Source organism: Nomascus leucogenys, chromosome 18 (assembly GCF_006542625.1).
Source record: "Nomascus leucogenys isolate Asia chromosome 18, Asia_NLE_v1, whole genome shotgun sequence".
Taxonomy (NCBI): Eukaryota; Metazoa; Chordata; class Mammalia; order Primates; family Hylobatidae; genus Nomascus; species Nomascus leucogenys.
The window spans coordinates 80,412,404-80,434,108 of NC_044398.1; positions in this window are offsets into that span (position 1 = coordinate 80,412,404).

Here is a 21,705-nt window from a genome sequence, read left to right on the forward strand (position 1 = left end):
GTTGTTTGTTTTTTTCTTGTAAATTTGTTTGAGTTCATTGTAGATTCTGGATATTAGCCCTTTGTCAGATGAGTAGGTTGCAAAAATTTTCTCCCATTCTGTAGGTTGCCTGTTCACTCTGATGGTAGTTTCTTTTGCTGTGCAGAAGCTGGATTAAGAAAATGTGGCACATATACACCATGGAATACTATGCAGCCATAAAAAATGATGAGTTCGTGTCCTTTGTAGGGACATGGATGAAACTGGAAAACATCATTCTCAGTAAACTATCGCAAGGACAAAAAACCAAACACCGCATGTTCTCACTCATAGGTGGGAATTGAACAATGAGAACTCACGGACACAGGAAGGGGAACATCACATTCCAGGGACTGTTGTGGGGTGGGGGGAGGGGGGAGGGACAGCATTAGGAGATATACCTAATGCTAAATGACGAGTTAATGGGTGCAGGAAATCAACATGGCACATGGATACATATGTAACAAACCTGCACATTGTGCACATGTACCCTAAAACCTAAAGTATAATAAAAAAAAATAAAATTAAAAAAAAACAAAAAAAAAAACAAAACCCTCAGAGAAGAAATGCTCGTGCCCACAGCTGGTGCTCACTGAAGTGTAAGGCAGGAAGTGGCACCACTATGCGTCCCTGTGCTCAATACTCTCTGTTCATTTTGGACTTAATAATCACAACAACTCTGTAACCCTGGGATCAACACCTCCATTTTAAAGAGTGGCAACTGACACTTAGAGAGGTTCAGTGGCTGCATCAAAGTTGAACTGCTCAGGGAGAGATGGGGTTTCTAACTCCAGAATTCACTCTTACCAACTATGCCATGCTGTTTTGCTTCTTAATTCCTCTAAATACACCAGAAACAAAGGTATTTTCTTATTTTGTTTTATCAATAAGGAAATGGGGGCTCACAGGCATCAACTGCCTTGCCCAAAGTCTTCCAGCTGCCTCTAAGTAGAGGGGTGCCTGCTCTCCGAAGCCCATGACCCTGTTGATGCACAGCCTGGTTAGGCTGCTTTACGTTCCCTGTTTGCTGCCTCATGACAGACTCTGACTTTTCTTTTGTTCTAGCCTCTGGAAGGTATTTATAACTTCCTTGAAATGGGCTTCTTGAAAAATCCATTGTCCCACACAGCGATGTTAAGAGCTCATTGCCCAGGCAGTCCCTCTTATCAGCCTCTTCTTAGGGAGAATTTAGTTGATTTACTTGCTTTCAACTTCTAAGCCTTCATTTGTTTCCTCCCTCAATCAAACAAATTAGACCTCTAGTGTTTGAAGACAAGCCTATCAGAGAGGATATTTAATGCAATTAGTAGAAAAATTAAAGTGAAGTCCAAGATCAAGTGTTTAGAATGGTCAGATTTGACCGCAATAAGCCAGCCCTTTTATTGGCTTGAATTTACTTCCCTTTAAGCCCAGAGGAAAAATACTTCCTTGAGTTTCCAAAACCACCAGGTTTGGTCCTAAGCCACAGCTGCTTAGGGCAGACAGGAAAATCTTGTTCTGCATACAGCTCAACCTATGGGGTCAAGAATTCTGACAGAGTCAAAGGAAATCAGGAGATACCGCTGGTATAGAACTTACTCCCCCAAAAAAATGGCCCAAGGAAGGCCTCACCCATGGCTTGAACTCTTCCTCAGAGCCAATGGGGAACTAATTCAGCTCTCCAAGTTTCTGTCCCATTGGAGGTTGGCCACTGGTCTGACATCCAGATGTCTGGCTTCTCACTTCTGTGGGCAGATGCATCAAACATCCGGTTCCCAATTAAGATAACCTTTTAAGAGAGCTTGTTGGGAGGAGGGCCACTGGCAGACCATTTCCAGCAGCTGCAGATTTGGATCTCCAGTGGAGTCCACATTGAGGCATTGTGTGTGTGGCCCTGGCCATGACACCAGCCAAGACTGGGCAAAGCCCAGATACTAGCCCCATGCCATTCCTGTTTGACACAGGGCTCCTGTGATGGCCAGCTTTGCTCTGGGCTCATCCGCCTTGCTGAGCCCTTCTCAGATCTGCCCTGCAGTCTGGGGCTTACCTACCCATCTTCCTTTCTTAGCTGCTTCCTTTGGCTTGTATCATGTTCTAAGGCCATTCCTACCTACTCCTGCCCTTTCTTCCCTTCACAAATGTTTCCCCAGTGAATTTCCAATACTTCTAGTTCCACCTGATGTTGCTCTTAAAGGACTCAAAATGATAATAGCTGGTACACAGAATGGGGTTTGGAGTCCAGCTCACTCACCACACAGCTGGCGAAAGAATGCCATCCTGAGAGAAATGTGGGGTGCAGATAGTCCCTGGAATAAGGTGGTGTGGCTCAATTGCTGAAGATGTCATTGGTAGTGACCAGAAAAATATGTCCCAATAGAGGCTTTTGTACTGGCAAAATGCCTTTGCCAGTACAGTGATTCAGGCATTTTAGATATAGGGAGAGCAATAGCTACAAGGACAGTTATTACTATATTGTATTGACACCCTGTGGAGGGATAATGAGAAACAGAGGGCAGCTAATGAACAATTCAGAACTAAGTGTGAGAGCCAGAGGCCTCTTACCTACTGCAGTAGGAGGATGATCAAAGTTGAAGAGAGGATACAGGATTCAGTTTTCCAGAGCTCCAGAGATGTTTAACTGCTCAGTTAAGACAGGACTATTATGCTAAAGTCAGAGGCCTGGTTGGGAAAAGCTGGGACCCTGGAACCTAGGATAGGGACCTCATGGTGGATGCCCTCAAGAGTTTTAGTCATATAGACTCCCCTGCACCTTCAGAACTTGCTAAGGCAATCCACCCATCTCTATTAAGAGCTGGTACTTCCCCTAGTGGGAAGATGCTGAAGAAGCCCTTCCCTCTGAGGCAACAAGTGCCCCTCAATAGCTGCCCACACCTCCTCTCCTGGCTAACAGGCTGATAACTAGAGTTAAATCCCAGCATAGTGTGACTGAGACATGATGGGCTTGATAAATCAGGGAAGAGATTATACCCAGAAAGAGCTGAAAAATTAGGTAGTATGTACCAGCACAGGAAAGGGAGTACCCTTGGAATCAGATTTTCAGGGTGCTTGATCCAGGGGGAGCAGAACATAAAACTGCATTAACAGGAATTCATGGACTTGGTGCACTTTCTTAGGACACAGGCAAGAACCCCCAGTATGGGGCCAATGCCTGGCTAAGGTGGCTCTTAGCAACCCAAAGAAAGCAATGGCTAACATAGAGCAAAGTAGACTTTCCCGAGTTGCCCCAGCAGATGCTGGTAGAGGAAGGAATAAAAAGACTTTAGGAGGAAAGAATGTTGGAATCAATATTTTATGTGAGGTCAGAAACCCATTCGAAGACTGTATTGCATAGGAAAGCCCAGAAGACACAGCATTCACCAGGGCCATCAGGAACATGCTGGTGAAGCCCATAGTGGCAGGGGAGAGCTGGGCTCCTGGATAGGAATGGAAGCAATGGAGCCCTGAAGTCATAGAGGCCAGGTGGCAGCATTAACCACTGGATGCCAGGGGCTGCCATTACCACAATGACTGGCAATATCAGGGGCAGCCAAAGGTGCTTGAACACAGGAAATTGTGGAGATGGTCAATGTAATATGGCCAAATAGGTGGGAAGCCAAGACTGCTGCTTAATGCCATTAGAAGAAGGTAAGAATAGAGGAGAAGGAGGCTGAAGTAGGTTGCCTCAATACAAGGTCATGATCACTTGCTCAGTTACTAGCCCTCAGCCAATTTTCTGATCTGAAACCCATTGACTAAAGAGGTGGTTGGGTCCCTAGGAGGAAGGACCCTGCTATACCATAGCATGTAGACACTGTAATGATTCCCTCAGTCCTTCCTCAAAGGGACCAATGGCCATTTACTTGTGTGACTGTATACTGGGAAAGTAGAATGGCTAGACATTTCAAAGAAGTATTGGACACAGAGTCTGAGTTGACATTGAAACCCAGAGACCGAGAATGTTTCTATAGATCCCTAATGAATGGAGATCTGGCAAGTCTGGCTTACTATGGATTCACAGGGACCCATATTTTGTATTTGGAATAACTCTCACATTGAACCCCCGGCCTGTGGGTAGGAGCTAGCACAGTGGGGAAGGCCAAGTAGAAGCCTCCAAAGCCTTCTGTTTTTGGCCTCCTGGAGAAAATAGTAAATAAAAACAATATTGCATTCAAATTTGTTTTTGGTAAGTCAGAGTGGGGGAGGTATGAATGATGGAGATTGGTGCCACCATTTAAAACCTAAAGCATGCAGGGCTGAATAGTAGTTCTAATCATATCTCCATTTAACTCATCAGTCTAGCCCCCGCAGACACATGATGGATCACGAAGAATGGCTATAGACTACCATAAACTTAATTAAGCAATAGCCTGTATTATAGTTCTGTGGTGAACATAGTTTCTTTGCTACAGTAATTTCATAAATTCTCATATACATGGTATGTGGCTGTTGATTTGGCATTCCTTTTTATTCCAATCAGAAAGAAGGAGCAGAGACTGCCTGCATTTACATGGAACAGACAACGACATTTAGTTTTGCCCCACGGCCATGCTAACTGTCCCAATCACTGTCGTGACACGGTCTGAATAGGTCTGAGCTATCCAGGAATGAAGGATTGCAAGCAAGAGTAGGCCCACTTGCCATCACGTCCAGTGACCCATCCAGGGACTTTGTGCTTTACACCTCCACAATACTGGGCTTTGTAGGATTAGAGCTTCTAGTCTCTAAAGAGGGTACATTCTTGTGGAGATATAGCACATGTTCCATTGAACTACAAGCTATGGTTGCCTCCTGGGTACTTAGGACTGCTGGTGTCCAAAGACCAGAAGGTGAGAGGTGAAGTCATCATTTTGGTAGGGAAAACTGTCCGTGGCCAGCAGAGGAGGCGAGGTTACTTTTACACAATGGCAACAGGGAGGAATATATGTGAAACTCAGTGGAGCCAACTGGGCACCTTTTAGGATTATTTATCCAGTTGTACTGAGGGCTCAGATTACTTAGGAATGAGAGTTTGGGGTCATACCACTGGGCAAGCTCTCAAGGCCTGGTGAGGTGACACTGAGGATGAGGGGAATTTAGCATGGACAGTGGAGAAGAGAGACAATGATCAACTGCAGAGATGGGACTGAGTTTGCCCAACTAACCTGAGTTTCTCCTCAGGAAGAGAAGCACGCAGAAATGGGAGGGAAACTGTTCACCTAACACATGTGGAGTAATGGATGTGTGTGTGGCACAAGGAGTGGATGTGGTAGCCATGGACGTGCTCCGTTCAAATCTCTCTTCAAGAGAACCTTCAAGGAGAGCAATTCATGGGCAGTTTTCAGCTGTGCACCTGTGGATCTAATGCAGCATTTCCTGTTGAGGCCTTGCTCTCCATTGGTTGTTTCTATCCAGTGGCCAAGCATGATAAAGCTGCTAGAACCAGCCATACCCGCCCAACTTGGAGTCCTCTAACAACAAATCTTTGCTCTGGGGCTTCCTCTTGGCCTGGCTCAGAGTTTATCAGTTTCACTGCACCCTAAATCTCCTCCTACCCAGTTCTCCTTTTTTTCCCCTCTTTCTTTGCACAGGTCTCAGCTCTGCATGGGGTCCTAAAAGGTCTCCCTGTCTACTCCTGCTCTGTCCCAGGACCCTTCACAAACATTTCCCTTCTGCTTATTTTATTCTGATGGGCATCCGCTTCCTGGATGAGCCAAAGTGGCATAGGAGGTCTCAGAAAACAGTCAATAAAATTCCTCTTTGATGCCCCCACCCCCACCTGTCGCACACACAAAAATTAAAGATAAAATTCTTCACTTCAATATGGAGAAGTAACTGGGCTCTGTCTGGGCATTTTCACAAATGCAAGGAAATAAGAATAACTGTCATGGAGAAAATCTTTAGTCCAAAGCTATTTTCAAGTGGCTTCAGAATTCCAAGTTCTATTAACTTGTGTGAAATCTCTTATACTTGTCAGATCAAATTCTTGTTTTCTGCCATGATTTAGAAGTTTTCCTGCAGAGTGGCAGAGGACAGTAATTTAACTTGTGGTACCTGAATTTTGATTGGATGAAGATTGGTCCAAATCAGATCTCTTTCAAGTTTCTGTGGGATCACCAAGGGCAACAGTCCCCTTGACTTCCAGAGAAAATCATGAAAAAGCATTAACATGTACTTTGTAGTTAGCCTTGATGGACTGAAAGCCCCTTCCTTATCCATCTTTTTGCTTCCAGTTGGACACCCACCAGGTGAAGGAGGGGTCTCTGCTAGGAGGAGTGTTCTTTCTCCCCCATCAAGGGCAAGGGAAATGGATACAAAAAAGCAGGAGTATTTAACCCCTTGCTGACTTCTAGAGATGACCTTTCTTCCATCTGTCACCACCAGCCAGGGCTTCAGTAGAGCCAAAAGAGTATAGCAGTCTTTGGAGAGAAACATTCATTCATCTGTTGATAGGAGTTGTCTGGAGCTTAGGTAAACATTGCGTTTTCCTCACTGTCTCTACCTATGCCTAGAGAGCTGAGAGGCTGAAGCAATAGCAATAACTTTGACTTGGTCAACTTGTGTGCATCATAGTAATAGCGAATATTTGTAGTTTACAATGTATTTTATATACACTTTTCACACAGTTTCCATCTTGCCTGAATTCCCAATTAAAGTCATTAGTTGGGTTAAGGCAATCTTATTAAAATGTCTCCTGAGTGGTAGGAATTTAGTGAATGTGTGTTGTATGGAACTGAGTTTATTGTAATTTAGTTGCTTATTTGTCAGTCTTCCCCACTGGTTTGAGTTCCTTGAAGGTAGAGGCTGTGTCTTTTATCTCTGTTATGTACAGAGCCTAGTACAGAGCTACACATATGGGGAAATCAGTAATTGTCTGTTGACAGAATGACTGAATGAATGAGGGAGCAGAGCCGTAATACACGAGCAAGGATGAATTTACTGGAGTATCTAGAAAACAACATAGGAAAGATAGACTTGAAACTGTAAGGAATGAGACACTAGAGCATCTTATTTAGTGGGAGGTGAGAGTGGTAGCAGAAGTTGACACATGGGAGGGCTTATACTCAGAGAAATAAAAGTCCATGCACTGTGGGTCCTGGGCCATGAAGAGTGGCATGGATGATGGCAGGGAGAAGAATATGGGTTGGTACAAGTCCTCACCCTAACTTCTGCTGTGCCTCTGCTTCCACCTTGGGGCCAGTCTAGCTGGCATCAGCATCAGCATTGCTGAATGGAAGAGGGAGCCTTCCCTAATTCTCACTCCTGCCCCTGACTCTAGCCAAGCTTAGTTGCATGCAGTCTAAGCAACCATAGCTTCCTTCAGCCACTGTTTCCCTTACTCTAAGTCCTTGGCCTGACATTTTATGTGGCATGGGCTCATTCAGTAACCTGTTATTCCTCAAAGATGACAATAGTAACTCATAGTGCTTTTTCCATAAAAATCAGTGGCTGTTGCCCATACATGGAAAATCTGTGAAATGCTTCTTCCATCCACTCCTCTTGACCATGCTCAATAAAATAAACTTGCCAGTGATTCCCCATGTGGTAGAAGCATTCTTGTGGGTAAGCTTGTACCTTGTCATGGGAACCTGCTATTCCTTCTGAACAAGTCAGCAGGAATCATTTCAGAAGATGTGCACTCTGGGGTAGGAGCAGAGGGGGAAAGTGCTCATGTTACGTATCATTGAATTCCACCACAAAATGTACCATAAACTTTTAGTTTCCAGTTTCATTCTGTAAATGAGGAAAAACTTAACAGATATTCATAGAATTAATTAATTTATCTGATGAGCTGTGAGGTAAAGCAGAATTTTAAAAAGGCTGAAAATATGTGTTATTTAAAACTTAATTATGAGAAAAAGGGAGGTTGAACAGGCAAATGAATAAAGAATAAATGTCTTAAATAGGGTGATCCTAGTCACTAGAACTCTCACACATTCCATATTCAAATGTGACCTATAGCATTTCTTATTACAATCATTTTTGTACTTGAAGTAGGAGTTGATTTAGCCTAGATGTGAATTTAGGGAATTCACATGGAAATAATGAGGAATAACAAGGAAAATAACTGCTACGTATATGCTCAGTGATCTGAACTACATGAAATGAACAAAGAAAAATTAATGCATTGAAAAGGAGCAAGACCTTTTTGGAAAAACATAAGACTTAATCAAAAGATATTAACAAATATGTTTAACTATTAAAAGGGACCTAGATTTATGTCTTTACTTTCTAAACAAATGGGAGATATACCATGTACATAGACAGGAAGACTCAATAATGTAAATAAATAATTCTGTCTAAATTATTCTATGAATTTGATGCAACTTTAATAAAAATTTTTATTCTAGAATTTATCTATAAAATCAAAGAGCCATGAAAGGACAGTGTTAAAAATGGACAAAATTGGGCTGAGAAGGAAGATGATTTTGGGCCCATGTGTTGCAGTAACAATGCTGTCTGCTAAGTGATATAGCTCTTGCCTTCTGGAATTCTGAGCACATGCCCACTGAGAGTGAGGCTAATCAATTGCTAAGATTCATGGGATTTGATAGTCAATTGTAAAGCTGTCGAAGTATGTTGATTATTTCTTGTGATCTTGGTTAAGGTAGAGGAGGAAAGACCAATTTTAGTCCAAGGATACTTCACTAAAAGCAGATAGAGAAGAAGCAAGGTCAGAAAATAAGATTTCCAAGGTCCAGAATAAGACATTAATCATGTGTCTTACTAAACTACATAGATCAAATTATCAGCTTTGCACCTTTCCTGTGAACAAGATAGGTGCCCTGACTTGGAAAGATTGATAACTTCAAAATTATAACAGTGCTATCCAAGATGTTGGAGCACGCTGATCTCATATACCTTCAAACCACTTTCTACTAGGCTCCCTAGTTGGATGAAGAAGAACATAGAGGAACAGGTTCCACACATCAGCTTTTATTGTCATAAGCAAAGAGGACATAGTCATCATAACAGGTGGCCAAGCTGATGTACCTTCAGGAAGTAACCAGATATGGAGAGATCTTACTGGTTTAGCAACTGAACTCTCTCAAAATGAAATAAATAATTAGCTAGGATTTTTGTGGAAGCTAAAGCCCAAAAGCCTAAGCCCAATGAACAAATTTGAGTTGATCTTGGTCTGCTTAGGAAGTCCCAGGGCCCAAGTACAAAGGATATTGACAAAACTCAGAAGTGTTTTGTTAAGGTGATGTAGCCTTACAAGGGGATCCTTCCCAAGAGCCTCCTTTTGGGGTAGCCCTGCAGGACATTGGACAGATCTTTCCTCCTAAAGGTAAAAACTGGAGCAGAGAGGTTGGCTGCTCAATGCATGTATCCCATTGCCTGGATAATGATTCAACAAGCAGATGCCTTTTGAATTTGCTGGTCCTATTATTTTTCTTACTATCCCTGTCTACCACGAATGGTATACAGTCTAGACCTGTGGTTGGTATCTTTTATCATGGGAGTTTGTTTCCCAATCCCAAGTTACTGAATAGGAGTTTTCATTTTTGTTGCACTTTTTACCATTCCTTATTAAAAACAGAGTTCTAGTCTTAACCTAGCAGTTGGACTTCTAGGAATATATCACACAGATGTATTTCCACATGTTGGGTGATGCCATAAAAGAAGTGATAGCTGATGGAAAGAGACCAACAAACACAGGGAAGCATACAAATTCCTTTGCTGGAAGTAAATGATGTAAAAACTCAAAAGACAACTATACAAAGTATTCTCCTCCCTCCAAGAAGCAAACCTCCCTGGCCTCCAAGTCCCCATGGAGGCACCCAGTGCTGATAATGCTACCGAGACTTTTAAAATATTCTTTCCACTATTTTGGAAGTAGGGGTGGTTTGCCTTCTTGGCTCCCCTCCACAGCTCTGAGGCTCTGGCTATGTGCCCCCAGGTGGTATGAGCAACTGGTAACAACCTCAGGACATCCTTGAGTGCTTTTGTGAGGGGAATCAAAGGTCATTTTCAAGGATCCAATTCACAGGGCATCCTTTCACTGATCACAGGGCCGTTGCCCTTTCTACCTCCTATACCTGCATCCTCCTCCACCCAAGGCTCACTGCTCTTGCAGCATCAATTCAGCAGATTTAAGTTTGTCTTTAGAAAGCATTTTTTACATTGTAGGCAGAAAACAAAACAAAGTACCTATTTCTATTACTATGATAACTGAAACAAGTATTTGAACTACCAGGGAAGGAAAGGTGTTGTATTAAATCAAAGTATTTCATGTTTTACAACTAGATGATTTGCCATTCCCTTCTCATTATGTGCTTAAAAGTAAGATGTAATTGTTAACTGAATTATTGAAGTGAGAGTGGCCAAACCAAAAAGGTGACATCGCCTGCCTTTGGCAGAAGATGCATAAACCATGCCATATGGGAAATGGTTGAGAAAAAAACTAGGGCTAAAAATGGATTCAAAAGAAGGGGGACTCTGTGGTTCTGCAATTCTAGGGATCATAAGAGAAGAAGCAAGTGTTTTGCCTATTTATGTCTGTTTTCTCATGTCTATAGCTGTTGAATAACTGGCTTAAAGTCTACTGAAAAAAATTTAAACCGTACTTATTGTTTTTCTCCCAAATCAATAAATGAAAAAAAAAAAGCACATGACTCAGTTAAATCAATTCCTCTATCAAAACCTGAGTCATTACACGAATGGAGGAAGCAGATGGATTAAAATGGCCTTTGTTACAAGGATAATGGCTGCAATTGCTCAGCATGTTCAATATGCCAGAAGCTTTGCATGAGCTGCTCTCAGCCCTATATAAGACACTGTAGGACTGGTGTAGTTTCCCCCACTGCGCAGGGATCATCAAGACAGAGACGTTATACAGCTTTCCTGGTTCTCCCTGCTTGGACCAGGAAGAGGCCAGGCAGCTCTGTGTGCCTCCAAATTTGTCCATTGTCTCAACTTTCATCTTCAAGTGAGAGAAAGAGGGAGGTGGGGCAGGGAGAGGCTGGGATTAAATTATTGTAAGAACAAATAATAAGATCCTCGTAATGAAAGGAAATCAATCTATGCACAGTGAGTTTTATTTAGTAGTTGAAAAAATGAGAGCCACGCTGATCATCATAAGGATTCTGTAAGATCTGGGGAATAATTTTAGTGGGGGTGGGGAGGATTTAAAGAACCCATAGATAATTCTTCCTCGTCTAAACCCCTTTACACTTTATTTGAGCACATCATCTGGTGATGTTAGGGCTCAATAGATATTTGGAACCAATAAGTAAATTTGTGTCTCTATCAAAATAGCATTGGTTTTTTTTTTCTTTGTGAAATTAATTCAAACCTAAAGCTGTTGGAACTTTACTCTGAGCCTTAAGAGGAATGTGGCTATGTAGCCTGAGTCACATGGCATACAGTTGCAACTTCTCTCTTTTCTTTTCCTATAAATGATTAGGAACAGAGATGACTCCCTCCAAACACTCCTCTTTACAGAAGTCTTCCCTGGAACGTAGCACAATGTACTAACCAAATAGCTGTAATGTATGCATTGGCCTTATATGTAAAATGTTTCAACTCTGCTAAAACTGTTTCTGCCTGTGTAAGTGAAACCTTAGCTTCCCCACTTTGGAGCACTGACTCCATCCCTTTGGAGTCAGTGTTTCCCAGGTGACTATCCTCAAGTTTTGTACTCAAATAAATTCTATACCTAATAGTATTTTTAGAATCTCATTATTAATGGTTGGCACCCTGGATGATGGGTATTTCTGGGTGCTTTAAATCTCCCCTCCTGGGCAGTAAGTATTTTAATATCAATAGCCTCTTTCATTTATGCCACACTTTATGGCCAGAGTTGGTATACATTATTTTACTCAGTGCATTCTACGAAGTTTGAAAGGCAGGCATTATTTATCCTCATTTTGAGGACTTTGAGTGTCAGAGAGGTTAAGTGATTTGCCCACAGTCACATAGCTAACAAGTGGGAAAGCTTAAGCTTAAATTAAGGATTTCTAACTTCTGTTTTCTTTCCAACATGCAGAGTCTCTTATGAGAGATTTCCCAGTTTAACACAGCCAAGCCCTACATCTTGCTACTAATAATGTTCCGTAAATGTCTGTTGGGTGATTTTTATGAACGAATGGCTGAAAGATGGAAGGAATGAATGAAACACTGTGAACTGGTCTAATGAGATTTGCATTTGGGCAATTTGACTTTCAGATCTGGATGGAAAGTGTTCTAGAAAATTTTTTTGTATACTCACATTTCATTTAAATATATGACCTCTGGGAAGTCCTCAAAGGAGATAGCTTTACTGCACTTTCCAGTTGAAGAATGTTTGGTTTGGGTCCTTTCAGAGGCCATAAATCTCTCTAATTAGTGCCTAATGGTTTTGGGGATGATTCTGAGCAAGTAAGCCATTAATTGAAAGAAGAATGTCATCTGCCACAGAGATTTCTCATTACGTTCCATCAAATTCAAAACAGAGCCCAGTTTGGAATTCTTTTATGAACAGTGTAATTACACCACATCCTATGGTGTTTGAAAGTAGTTCTCACATTAGCATCTCTGTCGTGAGTGGGAAGGGATCCATGTAAACAGCAGCTGGGCCAGATGGGTCTCACTAAGACCCTCTCCCCACCCTGTTTCAGCTCCATTAAATTAAGCTATACCTATGTGTGTGCAAAAGACATAAATTAACCTTTTACTTCTGTATGTATTGAAGAAATGCATCCGCTCCCATTAATTAAAAATCACTGTTGTTGACAGTGATCAGGGTAGAACAGACGTTTCTTCCGAAGGATTCCAGGGCAGCAGATCCTGGTCAGATGTCACAGGCCTCAGGCAGGCTGGGCAGCAAGCAGAGTTCAGACATGAACCAGCCCGCCCTTAACCTTGTCCTTGTCCTGGAAGGGAAGGGGCAGCAACCCAGCAAACCCAGGCCTCTGTTTCTTCACTGCAAAGGGATACTATCCAGGGGAACATGGCAGAAACCCTCCATGGCTGTACAGATCACAAGCCCCTGCCCTCATGAGTGGGATTCACTGGGCTTGCCAGTCACATGCAGCAGCATTCACTTTACCTTGGGGTCTCCAGTTTTCTCCTAACTGTGATCGTTGTTTGTGATTTTCCTTTTCACTGCACCTCCTACCCTCCATCCCTTCTCTGACCCCAAACATACTCATAACCTCTTCAGGCACTCAGTGTTTTCTTGCTCTTTTTCTTCCCTTCTCTGCTGCAGTTGCTCCTAAGATATCTATCAATCATTTACATCTTAGTAAGAAGTATATAGCCAGTGTGACTGTCTCTATATATTATATATCATATGTTTGTACATATATATATAGAGTATGTAGTGTGTATATATTACATACTCCATATATAGTATGTGTATGTACATGAGTGTGTGTGTGTATACTATTAAGCTAAGCTCATTATAGGAAAAAAGGTTTTGTGCCTGATTAAGGAATTTTTCAGACTTTCTTCTTATATATAAATGTCCTTCTTCTGTCATAAGACAAATATCATAATAGACAAATTGGGGGAAATTTTTTAAAGTAGAGGGATCTCACCTATAATCCTATCCCCCATAATTGACTGCTATAAATATTTTGGTGTATTTTTCCTATTCTTCTTCACTTATAAAATAATGAAATTTTTTTGCTTACCATTCATACATTACACCCAGTTCAAGAAAAAAAAAAAGTTTGACATATAATTTTTCTTCTTATTCACCAGAGCTATCAAGTGTCCTAAATTTGGTGATTTTTGTGTTTACTGTTCCCATGCATTTCTTTATCTTTTACTACAAATGTATATGTCTATAAACAAAATATGATCTTGCTTGCATGACTTTAAGTTTCAAATAAATGACATTATACTACAACTTGCTTTTATTAATCCACAACTTGCTCTTTTGCTCAAATTATGGTTTTGAAATATAACTATGTTGATACACGTGGATCTTATAACTGCTCTATCATATTCCACTGTAAGAATATTAGAACCCTTACAGAAGGGAGAAGGCAGTGCTCAAGGGATGTGCTGTGATACCAAAAATTGTCTTCTGATATTCAGAATTCATCGTCCAGGCAGTAGGCGAGTCAGGAGTTGAGTATTAAGCTTTTAAAATAATTTTGCAAAAATTCACACACTCAGGATAAATTTAGATTAGGCATATAGTTCACTTCACTGGCCTGGAGTCCCTCATATCGACCTTCGGCACAGAGCAGTTCACCAGGAAAAGCCTCCGAGCTGTCAGATACGTTAGTCTAAATGACGACGCCCGTGAGCTATAGTCAGAAGAGGATGGTGCGGCTCTCACCTGAAAACTACTCACGCTCTTACTTGAGGCATGATTCTGACAAGCTTGGTTTCATTATTTCCAAGTCCATGGTAGATTAGGGATAGCAATTTTAGAGTAGGGAGCCTGACAAGGAAGACAGCAGATAGAAAGGAAATGTGACTCCCAGCTCTGCCCTGCCGTGTTTATCCTCTCGCATGCAGGCTGATGAGCAAGAAAAACAAAGAATCAGACAGAAGAACTGGGGGGCTTTAGCATAAGACAAATAGCTCTTTAACTACAACGTGAAGCTGAGTCATCAGGAAAAAGCTGTACACCCTAGAGAAGGCGGCGAAGTGTGTGATATATTTTAGCAGCATTTCTATTGCAAGTCAGGTATTCAGAAATTTTAACTTTGGGAAAAAATAATGCTTGATGTATGCAGAGTTTACAACTTAGTAAACATTTTCACAAAGTTTGTCTTCACCACCAGTCTGTGAGCCCAGCTGAGCAAGCATTTTGCTTAGGAGCAAGGAAACTGAAATCCCAATGCCTTCAGTGTCCTTCCCAGGCTGTCCACCCCGGTTCCTCTGGCTCTCCACCTTGCGTGTTTCATCCTAGCAGTGTCACCCTCCTTTCCTGGAACTCTTCACTGGACACTTGCGCCAGGGCACTACTAAGTCAAAAGTAATAACACTGATTTGCTATAGGTGACTTCTCTGTGAACATACATTTGAGGGCTGGACAGCCCAGTTTGACTCCTGGCTTAGTCACTTAATAGTAGTGTGGCCTCTCTGGGCCTCAATTTACAGATCTGCCACATGGGGATAATAGTTCTACCTACACCTTAGGGTTATTTGTGATAATTAAATGAGTTCATTTACATAAAACATTTAAACAAATACATAATATGCATTACCCAACCTTTCCAGAACAAATGTGAATTCAAAAGTAGTTAGGAAAAATATATAAATGATTTGAGAGTACAAACTTGAATAGGATAATGCATCCCTGCTCTTCATAGAATATTTTAGTGCTTCTGTCCTAGTACTAGTTGATTATTAAATAGGTTTTATTCCAACTTAAAATTATTTACTTATATTTTTAAAAGTTGGGTTTATGGCCCAATAAGCTAATTATGTTTGAGTGCCAGCAAACTGGTACAGTCTGTTCCTGCTTTTAATTTATGATGTGGTTTGAGTCCCTGTATTTGCAAAAATTTGGGAACATTGTTAATGACAATGTAATAAAAGAAAATTTTAGTAAACAAGTTTTAAGTACACAAATGAGGGCTGTGCCACACGCAGCCTCATGCTGACTTCCTTGCCTGGTGAAGGGTCCTGCTTTAAGAAAGCAAAGTTGCCATTTTTTTACATTATAGCAAGACCCTTATTTAATGACACCTGTACGATGTTTATAGGAAGCCGCAGAACAATCCTGTTCTACTGGGAGCTGGTGGTTGGAGTAGCAATTGGGAAGATGTCAAAAATTCACACTTGGTTTTTAGCAAATAAATGTTTCAATGTTATTTGTTGCAAAACCCTCTATTTTTCTTACAGTATTTTGGAATTGGCTGGGAAATGAGGAACAAAGAGTGTGCACTGCTCAGGGGGAGCCCTCGAGAAGATCTTCCTTTTTTGTGCACTCTGTATTATTAAAGCAGCCTCACAGCGATTGTACCTTGTCTCCCCTCTCTGTCCTCTTTTGATCATTTCTATTTATGAACATAATTTTACATAATTTTAGTCATAATGTGGATATTGTTTTGTATTCTTAATTTTTCACCTATCATAAGCAATGCAAAAACATTTCTACAAAGTCTCCACTTTTCTTCCTTAAAGTTGTGTGTTATTTTCTCTTATAAATTCAGCACTAGTTTATTTGACCCTCTCCTTGAACATTTTCCAGTATTTTTCCGTAATTATCTTTTTACATGTAGTTTTTGTCTTTTTTTTCTTCTTTTGAGTTGCTATCCTGAGACTGTTGCCCAAGGTTGGGATTGAGGGATCAAAGAACGTGAACACTTCTGTTACATCATGCTGTTCGGACTTCCAAAAAAATGTGAACTAACTTATCATTGTGGAAGTGATTCTTTTTAAGGGAAAATAAAGGACAATTCTATATTTTCGAGAAAAGAGAGACAGGGCAAGAGAAGTATCGAAGTATCAAAGGGAAAGAAGAGATGAGGAATAGCATTAAGGGCCCTTTACAAATAGGATATATAAAAAAAAAAAAAAATCCTGAAACCCATGAGGTGAGACAAGAGGGGACGTGGAAGAGAAGAGAACACCCCCCCCCCTTTTTTTTTTCCTTCCTCGAGATGTAGTTTTGCTCTTATTGCCCAGGCTGGAGTGCAATGGCGCGATCTCAGCTCACTGCAACCTCTGGCTCCCAGGTTCAAGGGATTCTCTTGCCTCAACCTCCTGAGTAGCTGGGATTACAGGCATGTACCACCATGCTTGGCTAATTTTGTATTTTTAATAGAGACAGAGTTTCTCCATGTTGGTCAGGCTGGTCTTGAACTTCAGACCTCAGGTGATCCGCCCACCTTGGCCTCCCAAAGTACTGGGATTACAGGTGTGAGCCACTGCGCCCGGCCGAGAACACCTCTTTACCTTTTAAAAGCACTTGGGGGATCCTTAAAGACACCTCACCTGACTGCTTTTCTTTCTGAAAGCATGTGGGGAATGTAGGCATGAACTCTTGCCATCTGCAAGGATCCCAAACTCAAGGGCATATTGGATTTCAAAAGCTGCAGGTCGTATGTTTGTAACTTAAAATATAATTTCCCATGAGGAAAAAAGTGATAATAATGACATTTCACTTTTTAATCATTTTACAGTTTGGGGATATGGTACAGTTGTTCCAATGTAAATGGATATGTGGTTTCATTTGAGCCTCACAACAATTTTGGGCAGTAAGGTTGACTCTGTTTGGTTTGACACATACTAAGAAACTCGGAGCAAGAGACTCAGTATTGTCATAGCAATACATATGTGGAGTGCTTTTTTTATTTAAATGAAATTCACTAGTGGGAAACCAAAGCCCAGACTTTTCCAAAAACGGCATCTCCCTCCTCCTCCCCTCTTCCTCCTCTAACCCATGTCCTCCGGGCTAACCTTGCCTCTTTCCACATCAACACACTTGGCCACATTCCTGGTGTAGCACATAAAAGGCTGTTTTATGCACGATTATTAATAATTTAGAAAAAGGGCAAGTTAGAAAAATATTCGCCTTCTAATTTCAAGATTTGAGGCCGTCTGTAGGCAATGATGTGAAATACATTATGCTAAGGTTATCTTTCAAGCCCTTGGGGCTGTTTTGCTATACCTCTGATGCTCTTTTCCCTGACACAGCTCCAAAGATATGAAATCAGATTGTCTGGAGTTGTGGTTCAAGGCTCTGTATTACAAAACAAACAGACAAACAAAAACAAAAACAAAACTCTAACACGAAAGGAGATTTAAACAAATGAAAATATAAAGCATTTCTTGTGTAAATAACAGGAAGACAACATAGAGGTGTCATTTCTCCCTAAATGAACTTTTATGTTAAATACTTCAAGATGATACTTGGAGAAAAAAAAAACTGTGAAGGGATTAGCTGATGCTAACGTTTGCTTGGGAAAATTAACAAGCATGAACAGGCTGGAATTTCTGAAAAAGAAAAGTAGTGGGGGGATTTGCCTTATGGGATTTTATAGCACGTTAGGAAGAAGCCAGCTCCTGCTGTCTTGTGGCTGTGGCACCTTCCTCACGCAGAGGCATAAGGTGACCTAAAGTCACTTGCTTGTCTTCATCGTGCCAGCACTGAGTTTTTGAGGAGATAAGTCTGGCCGTGTGCAAAGCAGGTGGAGCCAGACATAAGAGGAATGACTTCATTCTATAAGAACATTAGAGAGACTGTGGCTTGTGAGATTGAAGAAGACATGTGTTGGTGAGGGTGTGGGGAAATGGCCACTCTCCTCTGTTGGGAGTGGGTATTTATTCTCCAGATACACACGTATGAAGTATTATGTATACAAGAATCTTCTTGAAAATCTGCTAACCCTTCGAGTCATTTCTTTCTTCCCTTCTGAACCCCCATGTTATTCAAAAGCTTCCAATCCCCCAAATGTCTCAATTTTCAAGGGGCAGTGAGCTCTTCAGGGAAGATGAGGTGCAGGAAGCCATTTTCTGTTGTGCATTGTTTGTTAAGCATGTGTTTACAAGTTACAAGTGGATCAGACAAATGTCCTTATTTGCCCAGACAATTCTGGTATATGATGTTGTCCTAGTATAATTACTAAGAGCTCCTCTTGTAGATGTCCTACTTGGGATGATAAACTACATGACCACCCTATTTAAAAGGCAAAGACTACCTGTATTTTAATGTGGGAAGATGATAGCTTTGCCTAGAAGATAGATGCGTGACCTTGCATGTCTCTTTAAGAAAAGAAGAGGGTCCCCCACACCTCCAACTGCCTCAGTGTGAACTTCCCTTGGCTTGACTCAAGGGCTTTGGGGAGGCTGGCTTGAGTTAGCCTTGAGTCCTCATAAACATGGAATTCCTGAGTGTTGCATCAAATGAGTCCCTTCCAAGCTGCCATTTATCTTACCAGAACTGAGTGTGTGCATGTGTGTGTGCATGGGTGTGGTAGCAACGTCATCTTTCCATGGCTAAGAAGTGTGGACATACAGAGAAATGCTCTGTATTACTGCAATTGCTTTTGCATTCTGTTTGCAATGAAGACGGAGGAGAAAGAAGAGATGGAGGAGGGGCGGGAGGGAGACAGAAGTGGGGAGCAGGAAAGAAAGGGAGGGAGGGATATTTAAAGCCACTGACAATTCCAGGGTCCTCTCCCTCCCCAGTCCCAGGCACACACTTCTGTGAGAGGGGCTCTGATATAAAACCTGTCCTGGAAGGGGCAGCCTAAGTCTCAGACGCTGCTGTACAGAAGCCCTGTGACGTGGCAGTTTCTATAGCGACGAGTCTCTTTCATTGGAGAAAGCTCCATAAAGCAGGATACACAAAACCCTAGCAACCGGTTGAAGGCTTTTTTTTTTTTTTTAATATGAAGATTTTTCTGCACTTGAATTCAAAAGGCCCCTTCCTAGGAAAGCAGCTTCGTAGCAGGCAGGAAAGGGCTGGCTAGTGTTTCCTGGGGTGAGGATTTGGAAAGATTTGAAGGCTGTTGTGGACCAGGGTAGGGATAGGAAGAAAGAGAGGTTGCAGTTTACTGCTGCCTCAATTGGCTGGTTGCAGTCTGAATTCACCTTCCGGCCTCTTGTACAGGGACCCACCACTACTGCCAATTAACCCATGACATGAATCCGCCAGGGACAAAACAAAACTGCTACTGCCTCAGCAACCCCATCATGGTCTTCCCTTTCACCTGGCGAATTCCAGGCGTGTTTTGCAGGGAGAATAACTCAGGCATGCACACCTGAGAGCTGGGAAACAGTAAGCCTGCTTACTAGGCACAAAATAAATGCCCCATTTAGCTGATGCTTAATTCCTGCCTTTTCCCATCAACTCAGCACAAACATCACTTCTTCAGGAAAGTCTACTGAATAAAAGATTGTATTTGGCAGCATGTAAAGAGACCCATCTGAGTAGTTTAACCAAATAGGAGTTTATTTTCCACCTAAGAAGAGGCCCAGAGGTGGGCAGTCCAGGGGGGCTGCCAGCTCCATAATCGTCCCTGTCCTAGCTCCTCCTGTCTCTGCTTGGCTGTTGTTCTTGGCATGTTTCACCCTCGAGATCCCTTCCTGGTCACAAGATGGCTGTGCCACCTCCAGCCAGCAGTCCAGGCAGGAACAAGAAGGAAGAAGGAGGAAGGGGCGGTGCCCAGGTCAAGAAGCAAAACCCTTCCCAGAAATTTGCAGCAGATTCCATATTCATCTCATTGGCCAGGGCTGGGTCATGTGGCTTCAACCCCAAGCTCCAAGGGAGGCTAGGATATGTGGTTTCGTAGCTGGGCAAATTGCCAGCCTGAACAAAACCGTGGCTGTTTAAAGGGCAAGCTGAGGATGAGTGTGGGTAGACAACTAGCAGCATTTGCTACACTTCCCGTGTTTGTGTCTACACACATGCTATCTTCAGGTTAGGTCACCCCTCCCTGCCACACAGCCTCATGCAGTGATGTGCTGGAAAATGTTTAACAGCCAGATGTCTGGGACAACAAAAGCCACTGTTTGCTCATATCTGTGGTATAAATACTCCCACCATGGCCAATTTTAAGCTATCAACATGATGTCCAACAGAGTTAGGAAGAGAGACATAGTAATACATCATTCTATAGTATTTCCAACATGCAGACATAAAAATATAAATAACCTGAAAAACATAGATAATAGTAAAATGTAAAATAATTAGGAAATAATGGGTTTAAAATATGTATCTCATTTTTAATATAAATTGTGTAATTTTTAGTATATATAACTTAATATATATATATTTTGAGATGGAGTCTTGTCTGTCACCCAGGCTGGAGTGCAGTGGTGCAATCTTGACTCACTGCAATCTCCGCCTCCTGGCTTCAAGTGATTCTCATGCCTCAGCCTCCAGAGTAGCTGGGACTACAGGCACATGCCACCATGCCTAGCAAACGCATGTATTTTTTTTTTTTTTTTTGGTATTTTTAGAAGAGACCAGGTTTCATCATGTTGGCCAGGCTGATCTCGAACTTCTGACCTCAAGTTATCCACCCACCTTGGCCTCCCAAAGTGCTGGGATTACAGTTGTAAGCCACCGTGCCTGGACTATAATTTAATTTTCAATAGTGTCTGCATTTAAAGGCTCACAGCATCCTTAAAAACGTAACCATCCACTCTCATTAGCACATTGCACACTGACTCCCACATGCCACACCTCTGTGGATCTCTGCATTTCCTACACTGTGCCTATCAGTTTATTATCATTGTGCTATTTGTGTGATTCGGTGTTAATATTTGTTCCCCCCACAAGACTGTAAACTCCACTAGGGTAGTGTTTGTTTCTGGTTTTGCTTACAATGTCAGCAGGTGCTCAATAAATATTTGGATAAATAAATGGATCAATTCAATTTGGAACAAGGAGGTGCATATATGCATGTATACGTGTATAAACAAACAAATACATAAATTAGTGATTTCTGCAAAAGATCTTACATCTCAGCCTCCGGTTTTGTTTTCTTTTATCGCCTAGTACTGAGTGTCATTCTTTTAGCATCTTAGTTCCCGAACTTTATTAAGATACAAATGGTTGATGAAATTTTGACATCCTTTTTCTGGACATTTGTGGCTGGTGCTTACTATCTGCACAGAAAGACAGATCCTGGAGCAGCTGAGCTTTATTTTGTGACCACCCTAAAAGGGAATGTTTGTTTTCCCTTACCCCCATGTCCACTGTGGATCTGATTCTTCAAGGACGCCTCCCGGGAAGTTAGAGGGACACTTTAGGAGGCCCATTAAGTGGCAACACATAGCCTGGGGCTGAGTGCCATAGGTCTGGGACCTTGTCTGTTCTGAAAGAAACCA